Genomic DNA, 19,659 nt, shown 5'->3' with positions numbered 1-19,659 from the left:
TTTAGCTTTGCTTTTAAACTGTATAACTTTAGTCAAATGTTTTAGATAACCTTTTACAAGCTTGTCACAATAGTTTGTAGGAATTTTGGCCCATTCCTCCTGACAGAATTTGTGGAACTGAGTGAGATTTGTAGGCCGTCTTGCTCGCACAAGCTTTTTCAACTCTGCCCACAAATTTTCTATAGGATTGAGATCAGTGCTTTTTGATGGCCACTCCAAAACATTCACTCTGTTGTCCTTAAAGCACATTTGAACTAATTTGGAAGTATGCTTAGATGTCATGGTCTGTTTGGAAGACCCATTTGTGGCCAAGTTTTAATTTCCTGGCTGATGTCTTGAGATGTTGCTTCAGTATTTATATATAATGTTCTTTCTTCATGATGCCATCTATGCTGTGAAGTGAACCAGTCCCTCCTGCTGCAAATCAGCTCCACAACATGATGCTGCCGCCCCCATACTTCACAGTTGGGATGGTGTTCATAAGCTTTCCCCGTTGTCCTCCAAATGTAACACTGGTCATTATGGTCAAACAGTTCAATCTTAGTCCCATCAGACCACAGGACATGTCTCCAAAAATTATTATTTTTCCCGGTGTAATTTAGCAAATTGTAATCTGGCTTTTTTTTGTTGATTCTGGCTTGTTGATTTTCCCATGTTGTCACTAAAGGAAGCAGTGTGTTTGAGGTTTTCCTTAAATACCATTCTACAGTTGTGCCTCCAATTAACTCAAATGTTGTCAATTAGCCAATCAGAAACTTCCAGAACCTTGACACCTTCATCTGAGCTTTTTCAGAGGCACAATAACTTTACTGTATGTAAACTTGACTTTCAAGAAAAGTTCTAACAGTTTCTCAAAAAATATCATAACAGAAACAAATTTGATAATCCTAACTTACCTAAAAGAGAAAAAGTTTAGTCACATTAACATCTGACTTTTAATGGTTATGTGTCTTTTTATACAGTGTATGTAAACTTCTGATTTCAACTGTATTTCAGAGAAGTGATTCAGTGTCTACAACTTATTTCGCAAAGTACATAAACCAGAGAAAAACATTTCTCAAATAATCTGACATTATATTAGCGTTATATTACAGTTGTAAGAGCATCAAATAATAACTTGACTTCTAGTTGATCATTTGGAAAAATGGCAGAAGGTAGATTCTTCCAATGAATCATCTGTTGAACTGGATCCCATCACAAATATTACAGAAGACCTATTGGAACCTGCTTGGACCTAAGGTTCTCACAGAAATCAGTCAAGTTTTGTGAAGGAAAAAATCATGGTTTGGGGTTACATTTAGTATGGGGGCCTGCAGAGAGATCTGCAGAGTTTTTAGCTACACCAACAGCCTGAGGTATCAAGACATTTGTGCTGCCCATTACATTACAAACCACAGGAGAGGGCAAATCCTTCTGGAGGATAGTGCTTCTTCTCATACTTCAGCCTCCACATCAAAGTTTATGAATGCAAAGAAGGTCAAGGTGCTCCAGGATTGGCCAGCCCAATCACCAGACATAAACATTATTGATCATGTCTGGGGTAAGATGAAGGAGGCATTGAAGATGAATTTAAAGAATCTTTATGAACCCTGGAAGACCTGCAAGAACACTTTCTTTGCCATTCCAGATGATTTTATTAATGTGTTATTTGAGTCATTGCAGAGATGTATGGATGCAGTCTTCTAAGCTCATGGGAGTCATACACAATATTTATTCATTTTCCACAGCACCATGACTTTATATTCTATACTGTACATTTTTTTCTGTTAAATTAAAAAACTTTTGTCTTAGCAAAGTCAGAACTTACTGTCCAAATGAAATCATTAAAAATCAAGGCATGATCATATTTTATCTTGGTAAAATAAGCGTAATCTAGAGGTCTTTGCCTTTCCTATTAGACAATTCTGATACCAAATGATCAACTACAAGTCAAGTAATTATTTGTTGCTCCTAAAACTTGGATAATCAACAAGACTTTTTTCAGGCAGTGTGTGTATACATTCATTCATGCATTCATTTTTTGGCAAAACAATACCAATGTATTGTGTCTGCACTTCATGTAATGCCAGTAATGTTAGTAAAATATAAAACAAATACAAAGGCAGATGCAATATCTAAGAATTTAACATCTATCATATCGCTGATGTCATGTCACTGACTTATTATCAGAAATTCATATTTCGTCACTGGAAATATAGACACATTTCAGAGGTTAGATGGATTACTATCCCTCTCTCTACTTGTAGCAGCTTGTAGACAGATGTTTCATTTGGCTGCGTTTGCCTAAGGCCTTGAGCAGGAGAAAAAGTTTAAAGCAGGTACCATAATATAGCTGCCTTGTTACGCAGGGGCCCTGAAGTCTGAGGGCCATAAGCAACAGTGCTGGTCATATACAGTAATGCACAGTACAGTAATGGTCTACATACAACAATGTGAATCTTTCAAAATGCACTCTTTCTAAATATAATCTGATCTTGGACATCAAGACATGAAATCATCACCCCCATATTAAACCAAAGACCTTGCAATTTCTCTGTTCTATAATAAGCCAGTAACTAAATGGCAACTGCTTGAGTTGACATGTCTATGCCAATGTTTTGTATTGATGCATGCTTCCACCCATTACTCCATACATTAATCCACATACACTGTAAAAAGGGATTAGTTATTTAAAGCGAGTAAATCAATTGTCTTAAAAGAAACAAGTTAACTTTACAAAACTGAAGTAAACCCATTGTAACTCGGAATTGTTTAGTTGACTTAATTTTTATTATTATGCAAATTGTATTCACTTTTTTAAAATAAAAGTAAACTAATGACTTTTCCATGACACATTTATTATATTTGTTTTTTTCCAGTTTTTCTGTATAAAGCAAAATGACAGTAACTAAAATAAATCTGCTCTTCCAGACTCTAGTGTGTCTTCTAAATTCAATACAGGCTATAATTGTAGATTTTATAGACTTAATGAAGCACCAAATATGTAATATTGTAACAATTGCAGCAATTATTTGAAAACAGACGTTGCTGAATAGTCTGACATTGTAAAAAAGAATGTTGACTTTAAAAAAGTGAATACAATAAGCATAATTTAAAAAATTAAGTCAACTTAACAGTTCCCAGTTACAATGGGTTTAAGTACATTATTTTTGTAAAGTCATCTTGTTGCTTTTAAGGCAATTGGTTTACTTGCTTTAAGTAACTAATCAATTTCTACAGTCTATCTATTCCATTCTTCCATTTGCAGGGGTTCTTAACCTTTTTTCTTCGAGGCCCACCTCCTTCTCAGACATTTTATTGAAGGCCCAAACTGATTGTCTAGAGAAAATGCTTTTTGAAGGTTTATTTATTAGCAAAACTTTGCCTTCTATTATTCCCTTATATATATTATATATATTGTGCATGTATATTTTAATATAACACAAAATATAATAGTATATACTAGGGCTGTCAAATGATTTAAAAAATGAACTGTAATTAAAGGTGCAGTAGGTGATTGTCTTCAGAAGCATATTTTGTTGTGCCTGTTGAAAGTCTCTTCACAGTCCAATAGTAATGTTTAAAGTAAATAATCTAAATGTGTTTATATTTATAATATTTGAGACTGTAATTTGAGACTGCAGACTTGAGGCTGTAATTTCTGCCATAAACAAAGTATTGAGCAAAGGCTGTGAATACTGTTGTACATGTGATTTTTCAGGTTTTTTTTACTTTTAATAAACTTTTTTTACATTGTCATTATGGGGGTATTGTGTGTAAAATTATGAGGAAATAAATACATTTAATCCATTTTGGAATAAGGCTGTAACATAAAAAAAAAAATCAATACTTTCCACATGCATGCATGCATGCATCCATCCATCCATCCATCCATCTATCTACAACATTCAATATATGATATATCTACCAATCATTCATGTACAGTAACCACCATGCATCTGTCTATCCATCCCTTAATCAATCTATCCATTAAACTATATCTACTTCCCTACATTTGTCTCAATTCACTTCAAGGCAATCTCAATTCACTTCAGTTCAGAGCAGAAAACTGACAATTTAAATAATTATTATTTAATAAATAAATAAATAATCTGCTTGATGGGTAACACACAATTAAAACTGCAGAGGTGTGCATATGAACCGTGTTCACGCTGTGCGTTACAGTCAGTGTGTGTTTACTGGCCCTGTGAAGTGTGTCGGCTTGTTTGCGTGTGCACTTTGCATATGTGTGCCAAACGGTAGCTTCTGGGTGAGAGGCACACTTCACAAGCTCCTGTTAGAAGTTAAAGAGCAATGGGAATGTGTTAGTTGGCGCCTGTGCTTACTAAGACACTTCTGGAGCTCAGCAGGTGAGCAGTCGCACACTTACACACACTTTTACAGCATCAGGTCTCACTCCAGAACCACAGGGCAATTTAACGGCTTCTATTAAACAAAATCTAAGCAAGCACAAAATCACAACACTTGATTAAAGCAGCCGCAAAACTTCCATTCAACGCCTAAACAGCTTGCATTTACAAAATCGCTGAACATTCGGTGTGTATTCATCCTATTATTTTTCATCAATTTTCATCCATCCATCCATCCATTCATACATCCGAATTTATATAACTTCATATAATAATCTCCCATATATATCCATCCCTATCTATCTATCTATCTATCTATCTATCTATCTATCTATCTATCTATCTATCTATCTATCTATCTATCTATCTATCTATCTATCTATCTATCTATCTATCTATCTATCTATACATGTACATATCCATCATCTCCATTCTTCCATTCTCTCCACTCTTTTCTACAGTACTTGTCCATATATCAACTCCACCCATCTGCATACATCCACACTAACAGTATCCATCCTTTATCCATCCATCCTTTCATTTCTATCCATCCATCTACATTCCTACAGTATCCATCTTTCATATTCATCTATGCATCCTTCCATTTCTATCTATTTATTAATCCATCCATCTCCATCTCAATCTGTCCGTCCCCCATATTTATCAATATTTGCTCATATGTATCCTTACATCTTCAGCAAACTATATACATCCATTTTTGTCATCTATATCCATCCCCAAACCCCTTCATACAGTACTTTTCAACTTCATCCTTCCATCTTTTAGCCAATCCATCTTTTACCTTTATCCATTCATTTCTATCCATACATAAATATTTGTCTATATTGATCATCTCCATCCATCTCTCCATGCATCTCCAGCATCTACTTCCATGTATCATCTCCATATGTTCATCGCTCCATATCTATGCTTTAACCTATCCATATGCTCATTCATCCATCAATCCATTCATCCATCTATAAATCAGAGTACTTACCTGTGAACTCCATCCATCCATCCATTTTTAAACATCCATAAATCTGTTAGCATACATAGAAATCCAATCCCGCTTTCACCTTCTTCTAATATCCATTCCTTTTCATTTCTGTCCATCTATCATCTCCACCCATCTTTAGCTCTGTATCTCTCTTGATATTCTTTCATCATATATATCTATGCATCATCTCCATATGTCCATCCCTCTGTATATATCCATATATAATCCACCCATATTCATCCATTTAACCATCCATTAATCTATCAAAATACATCTATTCTAATCCAGCTTTCACCTTCCTGTATCCATCCTTTCATTTCTGTCCTTCTATCATCTCCATCCATCCATCCATCCATCCATCCATCCATCAATCTCTAGCTTTTTATCATCCGTCTTCCTCTATCTATATTCATGTATCATCTCCATATATCTGTTTCTCGATATCTCTCCATTTTATTGATTTATCCATCCATCCATCCGAGTACTTATCTATCAACTCCATCTATCCATCTTTAATCATCCAATAATCTATTAACATCCATTCCAATCCATCACTTTCCTCTATCCACTCATCTTTTCATTTCAATCTGTACATCTATCATCTCCATCCATCTCTAACTCTCTATCTTCATCCATCTTCTTCTATCTATATCATCATCTCCATATGTTTCTCACTGTATCTGTTCATTTGTTACTCCATCCATCCATCGACATACATCTATTCCAACCCAGCTTTCACCTTCCTCTATTCATTTCTATGTCAATCTATCATATCCATCCATCTCTATTTCTCGATCTTCATCCATCTATATGTATCTATATCTCCATATGTCAATCTCTCTATACCTATCCATTTATTTATTCGTTCATCCATCAGTCTATCCGTCCGTCCATCCATCCATCCATTCACCTATCATAGAGTATTTATCTATTAACTCCATCAATCCATCCTTAACCATCCATTACTCTATCAACATACATCTATTTCAACCCAGCTTTCACCTTCCTCTCTCCATTCATCTTTTCATTTCTATCTGCCCATCAATCATCTCCATCCATGCATTTCTAGCTCTCTATCTTCATTTATTCTTCCATATATATCCATTTATCAATCCACTTATTGTTTTTATACATCCTCATTCATCTATCCAAATGTATTTAATACTATTCAGTATTATTTGGTTTAAATTCAGCTTTCATGAACATGCTTTGACTAACAACGGTTAATGAAGTCACTGAACAAAAAGACCAAATATGAATATGAATATTGGGCATTGTGTGATGAAAACACCATTGATCATGAATATGGTAATCATTCTCCACCACAACTTAAATAAAAACACCATAGTATTAGCGACTCCACCATGGCAGAGCCACTACACTGTTTGTTTGTTGCAAGCATGGTAAGGTGGACACACACCTGCAGAAAGGAAATGATGAGGATTCAGAAGCCTCTTCCTCCACAGAGACGGCGTATTTGACTTCACCCGCAGTCTGGCCGCCAGCCGCTACCATGGCATCGCTGCTGCTTTGATAATCTCTCCACGTTCCAGACTAATGACAGGGTGAAAATGGGTGGTGGTGAAAGGGGGGGATCTCGCTCCCAGGTCTGGAGACAACTGTAAACGTCTGTCATTACAGCAGAGGTAAAAATCATCCCACACAATTACAGGTGCCCACTGTACACAGAGACTGAGGAGAAATGCTGGGCTCTGGGCAACAGGTGGCTGGAGTTTAACACTGGCGAAACATCAGATGATCGAACATTTTATGATTTCAGACTATTTGATTTAATTGAAAAATGGGCACATAATTAACAAAAAGGAGTCAATAATTTGTACTAAGCGCTTTAACCGTACTATGATTGTATTGTTTTCACAATTGGCAGAAAATGATCAGGACATCTACCATCCAGCTAATCTGCTCATACTCACTCTTTGTGCTGCTGTTTTCTTTCCAGAGTAATGTCACTTCCAGGTGGCTGACGTCATTGGGGATCAGGCATCAGCTAGTTATTGAGATATTATTAGACAGGACTGGAAGTGATTGAGAGGATTACACTGTAAAAATAAAATAAAAATAAAATAAAAATTGTATATATATATATATATATATGTATATATATATATATATATATATATATATATATATATATATATATACACACAGTACATACACACATATATAAATACAGTACATACACACACATACATATATACATATATATATATATATATATATATATATATATATATATATATATATATATATATATATATATATACACACACACACACACACACACATACACATAATATATATATATATATATATATATATATATATATATATATATATATATATATATATATATATATATATATATATATATATATATCCATAAATGAACAATTTTCTGTATTTTTGTGATTGATGCTTTATTTAATCACATTTATTAATAGCAATATGGGACTTTGACATTTTGTTGTTAAAAAGTGACGTTTATTAATATTTTTAATAGTTTTTTTTAATAGTTATTATCTGGGTTGTTCCTGTAAATTATGGTACAGAAACCTGTTATGAAACTGCAGTCCATTTTCTGTTATTTTACGAATCTAATTTGCTTCAAATAGTTTCTTGTGAGAGTTGTCAGGTTTTAATTTTCAACCACAAAAGATGACTAAGCAGAGATCAAAGTCTTATGATGAAATCAAGTCAAGTCAAATTTAAGTCTTTTTAGAACCATGAAGAATTAAATTTCAGACTTATATAGGGCTAAATGCTAAGGATTTTTTAATGGCCCAGAGGGAAAAAAATCTAATTAGTAATTTCTTAGCAACACATTTTAAATAATGTGTCAAAACAAGCAGACCTTAGTTGTATAAATACGTTTTTGTTCAACGTTACTTAAAAAAAAAAAAAAAAAAAAAAACTCTTTAAAAACATGTTTGCACCACAAACTACAGTTATAATATTAGTAGGGCCAGACAGAATCTGCGGGCCTTTTTTTGTAAAAAAAAATCTGCAGATTTCTGTGGAATGATTTTTGGAGTATTATAACTAAAAACTTTATATATTATTAAATAAAAATATCTTTTTAGCTTTTATTTAATGATTACAATACAAATCCTATTACATCCACGTATTTGCTAAACAAAGCAAGTCTCTCATATAATATATATAATCTCATATAATCAGTTGGTGGAATGAACTCCCTAACTGCATCAGAACAGCAGAGTCACTCGCTATTTTCAAGAAACGACTAAAAACTCAACTATTTAGTCTCCACTTCACTTCCTAATCTGCAATTGCCTCTTTGAATATCACACTAACTGTACAAAAAAAAAATAAAAAAAATACTAATACTACTAATACTACTAAAACTACTAATACTTCCCTTCTTAGACTTTACAGACCTGAAACTTGCCTTTAGCACTTATTCATTGTTGCTCTTATAGTTGTGTAAATTGCTTCCTTGTCCTCATTTGTAAGTCGCTTTGGATAAAAGCGTCTGCTAAATGACTAAATGTAAATGTAATATCTCTAAAAGACAAAAAATATTCTTTTTACAAATCTGTATTGTAAATTAATCATATGAAAATTTTCATTTTAGTCAATATTATTACTGAAATTAGAATTAGTCAAAATTAATTTAAAAACTGAATAAATATAAATTTACACACATTAACACAAGTAAATAAATAGATACAATGATGGGCTAAAAATCTGCTGAAATCTGTGGAATTCTGTGGAATCCGTGTGGGCCTAGTTTTGCTAAAAGTTTTATTAAGATATGTTGTTGGTGATTGGATGTGTTTTGGATCAAATGGGCAGTTTTACATAAACAAAGGAAAATCAAGACCCATTTAAAATGATTCAGGACAATATTTCAGTGAAGTCAAGACTATGTAAGGCATAAAACTGTGTTTTTGAACTTGAAAACTAATTTTGAGGTTCACATATACTTATGATGGAATACAGCTGGTCATGCATTAGCCAATTCATGATTCACCAATAAGGCGATTCCTAAGTCACTATAAATACCCTAAGTTCCCTCTCGCCTGCAACTGGAGGGAGCCCTGGGCTCGACGATCTTCTAAGCTCAGGGCTCTCTCCTGGGACAGCATGCCAAACGCTTTATAATCTATCATCAGCAAGTGTGAACTCTATAAGACATTTTAAGACCCTGTGGTTAAACTGTATAATGTTTAGATTAACTATCAATATGGAACATGTTAATTAACAGTGTAACCGAGTTTTACAGCATACCAATTTTGAAAAAGAGTAGCTGAAAGGATACTTGTAGAATATTTCTATAATTGCGGAATAAAAATCAGTTCTTAGATGATAGAAATGAGTTAATTTTTTTTAAAGATATTTTGTAGAATACATTTTAGTTAATCAAAATAGTTCATTAGTTAAAATAAGAAATGTGTTAACTATCCTAAATATTTCTGAATAAACTGCAGAACAGATTTTAGTTCTTCATCATAGAACTTTAGTTCATATTTTATCCCTCTTTCAAGATTTGAGACAAGTCTTGTGTGTCTCCAGAGTGTGTCTGTAAAGCTTCAGTTCAAAACACCCATCAGATGATTTTTTATTCCTTTCAAAATATTGAATTTTTCTTCCCTGAACACAATGTAGCTGTTTTTGTGGCCTGTGCCTTTAATGCTACTTCTCCCCACCCACCGTTCCCACATGCCTGTCAGAGTGTGCCTCAATCTCCACCTTGGCTGTGTCAGATAAACAGAACAGTGACAGACATGAAGGAAGCAGATCTCATTTAACGTTTATGAGAAATACTACAGTAAGAACTTTCCCAATGATTATTTGATGAATTTGTAGAGACCGATGAGTTACATGCAATGTCATTCAAAGTTCACAAACACACACACAGACAGCGAACATGTTAACTTTGCACTGTTTTTGCCTGCAAATGTGACAGGATACACGTTAATATCCACGACTGTATGGATATCCGTTATGTTAATGTCCAAAAAAACCTGATTTAATGTCCACAACCTGGGATTGAATGGTCTTCTTTTATAATAGTACTGACATGCAGCTGTGGCGATAAAGTAAAGCTGAAGTAAATCGCTGCAATTCATAACAAATATGCACTGTTTTAAAAACTTTTTGAACTTGTAAAACTCGTTCCTCATTACATTTGATGATGATTGATGATCACAGAGAGCTGAACAGATCTTTTAATCCCAGTTGCTTTGTATACGTCCTGTCTTGACTATATAATTATAAACGTTACTGCAGAAACATGTTAATAAATGGCAGTCAATCAATTGGTTCGGCAGGGAAACCGCACTCCTACGTCACGTTGCCGTGGGCCTTAATAAGGGAGTGATTTGGATCCTATTTTAATTTCAGGAAATTTTTTAATCTTATATATTAAAGCTTTATTCATTCATTCATCCATTTTCCTTTCAGCTTAGTGCCTTTATTAATCGGGGGTCACCACAGCGGAATGTATATAACCAACTTATCCAGCATATGTTTTACACAGCAGATGCCCTTCCAGCTGCAACCCATCACAGTGAAACATCCATACACACTTATTAAAACTTTATATTAACCTAATTTGTCTGTGGACACAGTATACCTGTTCACAGTTCAGCCCAAACAGCTCCCAAAAGATTCAAAATATGAACCTGATGCAGTACATTAAAAAATAGGAATGGCACAAATACTAATTCTTTTTGATTTTTAAATGGACTTAGATAAACAACAGTGCAAGTGCTTTTGAGCTTTATTCACTTTTTTTGTATTGTTTACACAGTTTTTATAGCTCACAGTAGCTGAGGAAAAGCCAGGAGTGTGTCCACCCTCAGCACAGCACATCCAGCGTTTGGGATAAATTTGACTTCTTCTAGATGATTATTTGTGTTGGTTAGAGAAGAACAGCGCTGTGGTTCGAGGAGGAGACGAGGCCGTGAACAGCCACGTCTCCACGGGCAGGCATCTGCTGACAGAGATCTTATAGGGATCCACACTGAAGCGAAAGAGGATTTGGAGAGGTAAGCTTCGCCTCCAGGTTTGATTCCTGCTGTTTCCATTTACCCCACTTTTGATGCCGTCCACCTGATATCACTTTACTTTAGTCTTACCTGGCCTTCCTTACAAATGCTCCGGATGCTTGTTATGCCAGCTCTCAACACAAACACAGACAGCGCTAATGATGGAGGCTGCAAAGCATTATGGAGCTGCGCTGTGGGCCGTTTTTTTCCTTTTCCTTTTGGGCAGTTCAGCAATCACAGCAAGGGCAACTGCAATTCAGACAAACACCAGAGATTGTCAAAGCATTTAAGTCTGTGCGGTCCTTTAAAAAAGTCTGCGAATATTAAAATCAATGTGGCATGAGCTTTTGATTAACGTACATTATTGCTCGAGCGTGGCTGCTCTCAGCTCACAGCAGACAGATGGAGGTTAGCGGGGTTAAAAGAGAGAGAGAGACGGGAGAAAGAGAGAGACGAGAGAAAGAGACGTGTAATTTACCAAAACAGCTTGAAAGAGTGGAAGCAGGATTCTGTTTTACTTTGGTATAATTTCATCTCCTTTGCCTTGGACTGATTATGTGTTTTAGGTTTAGGCGAGGCTTCTCGTCTTTTTTCTTCTCTCTCCACTTTTTTTTCTTTCAGTGTCTCTCTGAGCTGTTAGGGAAGGTCTTATAAGATATTTTAAGATAGCTAAATTAATTTCACCAGCTCGTGTTCAGTGAACAAATATTAAAAAGAGCACTCCACCTTTATATTTTGGAAATAGGCTCAACTTCCATAGAGTTAAAGAGTTCATGCAGTATTATTTTTTTTTCTGATTAGCCTCTATTTCAGAGGTTGCCAAGGTGGAATGAACCACCAACTATTTCAGCATATTTTTAAGGAACCGGATACCCTTTTAGCCACAACCCAGTACTGGGAAAAACCTATACACGCTCATACAATGCGAAAAAAGATTTTTAAAATTGTTGCAAATTTATTAAAAATAAAAAACCTGAAAAATCACATGTATATAAGTATTTATAGTCTTTGGCGTGAAGCTCTAAATTGAGCTCAAATAAATTCTGTTTCCACTGATCATTCTTGAGATGTTTCAGCAGCTTAATTGGAATTCACCTTTGGTAAATTCAGTTTGAATGGACATGATTTGTAAAGGCATACAGTTGTCTATATAAGGTCTCAGGGTTGACAGTGCATGTCAAAGCAAAAACCAAGCATGAAGACAATTTTCGGTAGACAAGGATCGTCTCGAGGTACAAGGCTGAGGAAGGTTACAGAAACATTTCTGCTGCACTGAAAGTTCCAATGAGCACAGTGGCCTTCATCCTCCGTAGGTGGAAGATGTTTGGAACCACCAGGACTCTTCCTAGAGCTGGCTGGCCATCTAAGCTGAATGATTCGGGGGAGAAGGGCTTTAGTCAGGGAGGTGATCCATAACTTTATAGTCACTCTGTCTGAGCTCCAGCGTCCTTCTGTGTAGAGAGGAGAACCTTACAGAAGGACAACCATCTGTGCAGCAATCCACCAATCTGGCCTGTATAGTAGAGTGGCCAAACGGAAGTCACTCTCCACCTGGAATGTTTAAAAAAATGTATCTGAAGGACTCTCAGACCATAAGAAAAAAATTCTCTGGTCTGATGAGACTAAAATTGAACTCTTTGAAGTGAATGCTAGGCGTTACATTTGGAGAAAACCAGGCAGCGCTCATCACCAGGCTAATACCATGCATACAGTGAAGCATGGTGGTGGCAGCATCATGCTGTGGGGATGTTTTTCAGCAACGGGAACTGGAAGTCTAGTCAGGATAGAGGAAAAGATGAATGCAGCAATGTACAGAGACATCCTAAATGAAAACCTTCTTCAGAGTGACCTCAGACTGGTGTGACTAATCATCTTTTAGCAGGACAATGACGCAAAGCACACCGCCCAAATACCAGTGGAGAGGCTTCACAACAACTTGGTGAATGTCCTTGAGTGGCCCAGCCAGAGCCCAGACCTAAATCCTATTGAAGATCTCTGGGGAGATCTGAAAATGGCTGTACACCGTCGCTTCCCATCCAACCTGATAGAGCTTCAGAGGTACGGGCAAAAATTCTCAAAGACAGATGTGCCAAGCTTGCGGCATCATATTCAAAAAGACTTGAGGCTGTAATCGCTGTCAAAGGTGCATCAACAAAGTATTGAGCAAAGACTGTGAATATTTATGTACATGTGATTTTTCAGGTTTTTTATTTTTAATAAACTTGCAACAATTTCAAAAAATCTTTTTTCACATTGTCAATATGGGGTATTGTGTGTAAAATTTGAAGGAAAGAAATGAATTTAATCTAGTTTGGAATAAGGCTGTAACATAAAAAAATGCTGAAAAAGTGAAGCGCTATGAATACTTTGCGGAGGCACTTTAAAATAATTATAAATACAAACACAACACTGGACAAAAGAGCCATTTTAAAAGTCTATACGTATATATGAGTAAAGGTATGAGCAAAAATTCAATACAGATGAAATTTTGCTACATTATTTAAGGACTGCAAGGCTAATGGTTAAATAAAGAGAGGTAGAAAAAAAAGAGACAGCGAGTGTGAGTAGGTTTATGGAAACTATGGCAGCGTTGTGCGTTTATTCTGCCAGAAATGACAGCGCAGGAGGACACGAGGCAGTAAACCCAATATCACCTAACGTTAATGTGACGAGGGGAAGAGAAAAGGATTTCAGGAATGTGGAGAGAGAAAGAGAAACAGAAGGAAAATAAAGCCTTTTCACCCTTCAAACCACATGAAGGCATCTGCACTGCTACTGTATCTACCAATTACTATTAGCTTATTTGAACTTTGTGTAAAAGATCAAATGTCTGCAAAAATCAAATTATCAACCCTGCAAATATCATTCAGGCAACTAATGACAGTTTAGCAGAAAAAAAATCCACAAATATTAATAAAAACCAATATGACATAATTCTGCAGTTCTGAGTATGATTTCTTTGGCTGTTTATGACCATTACTGAATGTACAGTAACAAGTTAATAAGAATTCCCTAACTAACAAGCTACATTTAACACATTTTAACATACTGTATTTAAATTCATTTTCCTTATGAAAAAGTGGGAAAATCTGCAAATTCTTTATGTAAATTGTGGCTTCCAAACAATGGTGGCTTCTGCAGCAACTCCCCAGTGGATGTCCAGTGTTTTCCAGCCACTAGCACCTAGACTGCAGCTCTGCACAAAAAGTTTGGCTAAAGAAGAAATGGCTGTGCCCAACTGAGCCTGTTTTTTTCTCCACTTTCGTCAATTGGTAACATTTATTCCTCGCCACTAGCTTGCTTGGTTTTAGACTTGTGTAGCTGCGCATAGATGTATTTGCTCTGTAGTGTTCAACCTTTCAGCAGTGAAAAACCACACTGAACTGAACTAATCTAAACTTCAACTCTGAAACAGGACTGACAGTTTCAATTTGCTAGAACTTCTATGTTAAGCTGTTTTGACACAATCTACATTGTAAAAGTGTTACAAAAATAAACATGAATTTAATTTAATTCGATCATGTTGTCCCAAAACAAATTGATTAAATTTACTTAATATTTTTTTACAAATTTAAGTTCATCGAACATAAAACAATTAAGTTGCTTTTTTGTGCTTCGGCAGAACCTTAAAGAGGATTTTTAGCTGAAAATGTGACCCATGGTGATTCGTAATATGCAAAAATGCAGGTCAAATGCTTCTTGCTATTTTTGTTTTTTCTAATATTTGTGGGAATAACCTTAAATATATTTTATGACTCTAAATGAGCATTTTTTTACCTTATGCCAAACAACATTTCAATATTAATAAAAGATATTTAAAAAAATAAAATAAAATAAAAGACATTTAGTAAATGTTCTTTCATAAAAAAATGAAACTTCAATTATTGATTAGTGATATGCATTGCTAAGCACTTCATTTGGACTAAAAATTAAGTTATAAATCTATACATTTACAAAAGTTTTGACTGGTTTGACTGATTTTATTACTGGTTTGTTATGATCCATGGTTTAAAGATCCAATTATTACATATGCGTCCTGAGGATACATTGAGGTGTCATAAAGTGAAAGAATTGGTCATGAATGCACTCAGGACCATATCGTACCTGCAGAATAATGTGGATTAATGTAGTAATTGCTCTCTTTCTTGCACTAACTGATTGCTAAATATAAAATGTTTCATAAAGATTTTATATTTTTATAAAGAAACCTGAGCACCCTGGACCATTATCTTTCTGCTTTAGGGTAAGGCAGAGGAAATGGAAAGCTCATTGCATATTCCAAAAAAATGATAAGAAGAAATAAAGAAATAAAAATGGAGAGGGCAGATACACGAGAAGGTGTTGCTTTTTCAAATTGAGTGCATGTGTTCTCAGGAAGTCATGCAGATATCTAGTCTCATACTGCTAGCAGCAAAACGAACCAGAATTGCAAATGTGCAAAGCTATTTTATTGCAAAGCAATTTTATTTTATAACCCACATGCAACAGAAATGCCTTTAAATACTAAACCTTTATCTGGAATATTAAAAGAATCTGAATTCAATTATTTGTGCCATGAAGAAATAAACATTTAATGTTTGGCAATCAAACACAAGCATTTGTGTTTAAGTAGGTCTGTTTGGAGAGAATTTGTTGAGCTTTCATGACTAGCCACAAGTCTTGGGACTTTTTTCAGTCTGCCCAATTTGATGCTCCATTATAAACACACAAAACCTTTAATTAATGATGCTCAGTGCAAGAACGGTAGCTGCTCTTAGTGTATGAGATGAGATTTATCTTGAACACTTGCAGTTCAGCTTTCTTGGTTAAAAAATTATACATTTGGGCCTTTTCTTTTTATGCTCAGTGTCATTTTTAGATTGAACAGAGAAAAAATGTGTTTGTGGCATACACTTATTCAAATGAAATGCATTAAACAAATAAAACGGCATCAGAGATTAATGAAACCAAATCTGTCAGATGTGAACGTAACCTTAAAGTGCATTAAACAATCACATTCATCATTGTCTACTCAACTTTATGTGATGCCAAACCTGCCTGTCTTTCTTATTTTAGAAGTATCTTGGCCAATTAATGGGGACTGAGCCTTTAGAAGTGAACAAATAAATCGATCAATCAATCAATCAATCAATCAATCAATCAATCAATCAATCAAAAAAAAAACACAATTTACCAAAATTATAAAAGTGTTTCTATACGTTGGAAAAAGTTGGTTCATTATTCTATTTTGTTTTTAGGGTATTTTTGGAAATTATTTGGTATTTGTTTGGAATTATTTGTTTTAGTGAAACAGTGCTGTAGAGAATATTCATGAGAACATTTATTTAAAATAGCTTTGTTTCTAATAATGTAAAATTGTTTAGGTTTCTGGTAAGGAGGGCAGTCAATCAAACAGCAAAAATGTATTCATAGACTGTATTAGAATGAATTTTTTTTATATTGAACAAGTACTTTTGAATGACATTTTTAAAGAAAATCTTATTTCTAATAACATGAATATTTTATTTATTTATTATTTTTATATTAAATTCAGCACTTGACTATGGCTCGTTTGTAAGACTGGCTTATTTAAGAGTGTTTTTCAGTCTCAGAATAAACAATCGTTGAGTATTGCAACATAATTGTGAGTAAACCATGGCATTTAATCTCTACATAATAGATAAATTACATTAAATAAATACATTATATCAAGGGTGCATAAAATCAATCCAGGAGGGCAGGTGTCCGGCAGAGTTTAGCTCCAACAGGCACAAGTGAAACAGTTAATCAAGCTCTTTCTATGTATACTAGAAACTTCCAGCCAGGTGTGTCAAAGGAAGTAGAAGCTAAAGTTTTGAGACTGCCCTACATTCGTTAATATAAAATACAACCTCATGTCCACAGCAACTTTTCTGATTCAATTTTAATAGGCCAAAGAATGATGATAAGCTGGTTATCCGGTCTAACTTACTGTAGTCTGTCAATCTGATATGTTAGCTTATTTTACAGTGAGTTTTCAACTCTTACTAGCTAATAGTGTAGAAGGCTAGCTAAAGTCCAGCTTAAATCACCAGAAAACCTGCAAAGACCAGCAAACTGAATAATTAATTGTTCAGTCAAATCATTCAGAAATCAGTTTTTAAATATACTATAACTTTATGAATAATCACAAGAGCAGTTGTTTTGCTAATTGTATACTTTTTAGCAACTCAAGATATTAGACCTGGTGCTTGTTGCCCTAGCAGTGTGCATTTATTTTGTTTGCCAAATGTTTCGTATCCATCAATTATACAGAGAATTTATTTATCACTGAAAGTTTTCTTCCTGTTCCCATGGTAGACTAATAGACTATTGTAGGCTATTGAAATATTTTCAAGTTTATTGTTTTGATTAGGATAACTTTTTTTTACATTGGGTTCAGGCTATTTCCAGAATACCAATCTGATATAAAAGTGAAGACCATCTTAAAACAAAAACAACAGCCAAAACAAGCAAACTGTGCAGTTTTTGACAACTGTAACGGTTTTGACAAGTTACCGAGTTATCAAACAGAAAGTGGAGCTTAAAATTAATCCAAAAGATGACTTGAGGATAAATGAATAGATAGCAGACTTGTGACCCTTGGCAAACTTTAGCTGTGCGTTAAATTTGGCATTTGATCCGTACATAATGGATAGGTCTATAATAAATATGCCTTGCACAAGATGTTTTGACTTTTTTTCTTCACTCCAATCAACTGATGAAGTTTGGTTCCTTTTGTGTCGCTTCTGACTTGCTTGACTGTGACTGATGAAGCTTGCATTGGTGGATTGGCCTTCAGTATAGTGGCATTTGCATTACACTGATCTGAGCTAAACTGAACTGAACTTCAACAGTGACAATTGAACGAAAGATGTTTGTTTTACAATTTGAATTATTATGACACAATCTATATAGTAAAAAGTGATATAGAAATGAAGTTAAATTGAATAATAAATGGCTATACTATTCTGCCATCATATTAGGTGTTATGTCCTCAACAACATCCTCGGTTTAGATTTAAAAGGCCAAGGAATAAGGCTAAGTTTATTTTGTCATCCCACTTGATTTCTGAGGCTGCTCGGGTTGATCTATTGACTGAATTTAGAGGGGTTTGAACATTTCTGTTAATAATAAACCATGCAATGAAGCAAAAATTAATTCAAAGCTTTCTTTATAAATAAAAATGTATGAATGGATTGCAAGACTGCACTAAAACGTGTCAGAAAACATAACATAAGACACAATAAGTGTACAGTCATCATCCACAGTGCCCATTCTAACTTAAATTTAAAAGGCCAAAAAAAATGAAGCCTGTTCCTCAACATACGATTTATCAGCCATGCTGAGAGCCGCCGCTCTCCATTTCTCCAACTCCTTCTACTGGGAGCACTTTGCCCAGACCTGCGTGCTGCTGGAAAAATGTCTTGCTGAAAAGCTATTAGACGCTCCCATCCCCCTTTCTGCAGTCTTCCAGCCGGGGAAATTAGTCAGGGAGTGAGCAGAAGTCTACGTCTGCAGAGAACATTACCTCCCCCTTTCTCTCTCTTTCTCTCTTTCTCAGCCTCTTGACTTCTCAAACGCACAGACAAGAAAAGACAAAACTATGTTGTGAGAATAACGGCCATGCTTCTGAAGTTTAACCACTTCCAGGTACACATTACTGGTAGGGAACCATATGCTGCTGCTTTTTATGAATCCATCCCAGAAGAGGAGCTTCAGTGCAGATTATGGAGAAGAAGGCCGTCAGCTTTGCTTTAGGACTAGCATAAAAGAGTGCTTAAAGAGTTGATGCTGAAGAAATTCCTTCCCATAGGCTAGTTTATCTGAGTGGAGAGGCTGTCTGGCAGTGAAGTCCTTCTGGAACCCTGGAGGGGGAGACTGGGTGATTCATTTCTCGAATATGTACACACTTTTCCTCACGCCTGCTGATCCACTGTTGAGGGCTGGGTTCAAGACAGAGAACTCAAACGTCAGGAGGAGCCAAGAAAAACTCATTGTCATGTTGAAAGAAGTTGCTCATTAAAGGGTTTATGTGATTTATTTTTGCTTCCTAGTGTCTAAATAGTGTATTTTTCACACTGGTCCTGTTTGACAGTAAAAGGGTACAATTGATTTATATTTTAATTTAAGACATGATGGCAATCTGTTGGTTAACTTTGGAAAGTGAATATAGTCAAATTTCTTTGAAATGTAATTACTTAATTTTCTTTAATAACAGTTTACATTCCAATTCACCATCCAATTTATGTAAAACTTCAAACGGTTAAAGACATGTGAATCA

The 19,659-nt window shown here is 35.0% G+C and overlaps 1 protein-coding gene across 18 annotated transcripts in view; it reads right to left on the bottom strand.

Annotated features, from left to right (window-relative positions):
* Positions 1 to 19,659, bottom strand: part of LOC147845615 (uncharacterized) — a 123,625-nt gene that overhangs the window by 18,226 nt on the left and 85,740 nt on the right. For 6 of the 18 annotated variants that reach the window (XR_015480720.1, XR_015480719.1, XR_015480718.1 and 3 more), the window contains 3 exons: positions 11,469 to 11,627; positions 7,281 to 7,406; positions 6,767 to 6,900 (listed from right to left, as the gene is read on the bottom strand). The gene's annotated coding sequence lies outside the window, so the exon portion shown is untranslated. Of the gene's footprint in view, positions 1 to 6,766; positions 6,976 to 7,280; positions 7,407 to 11,092; positions 11,628 to 19,659 lie in introns of those variants that run through there. The other 12 variants (XR_015480717.1, XM_087244337.1, XM_087244346.1 and 9 more) reach the window with 6 other exon arrangements.

The sequence above is a fragment of the Danio rerio genome, chromosome 3, assembly GCF_052040795.2.
Source record: "Danio rerio strain M-AB ecotype USA chromosome 3, GRCz13ab, whole genome shotgun sequence".
Lineage (NCBI taxonomy): Eukaryota > Metazoa > Chordata > Actinopteri > Cypriniformes > Danionidae > Danio > Danio rerio.
The sequence above is the reverse complement of the archived record's forward strand: the minus strand, read 5'-3'. Positions and strand labels throughout refer to the sequence as shown.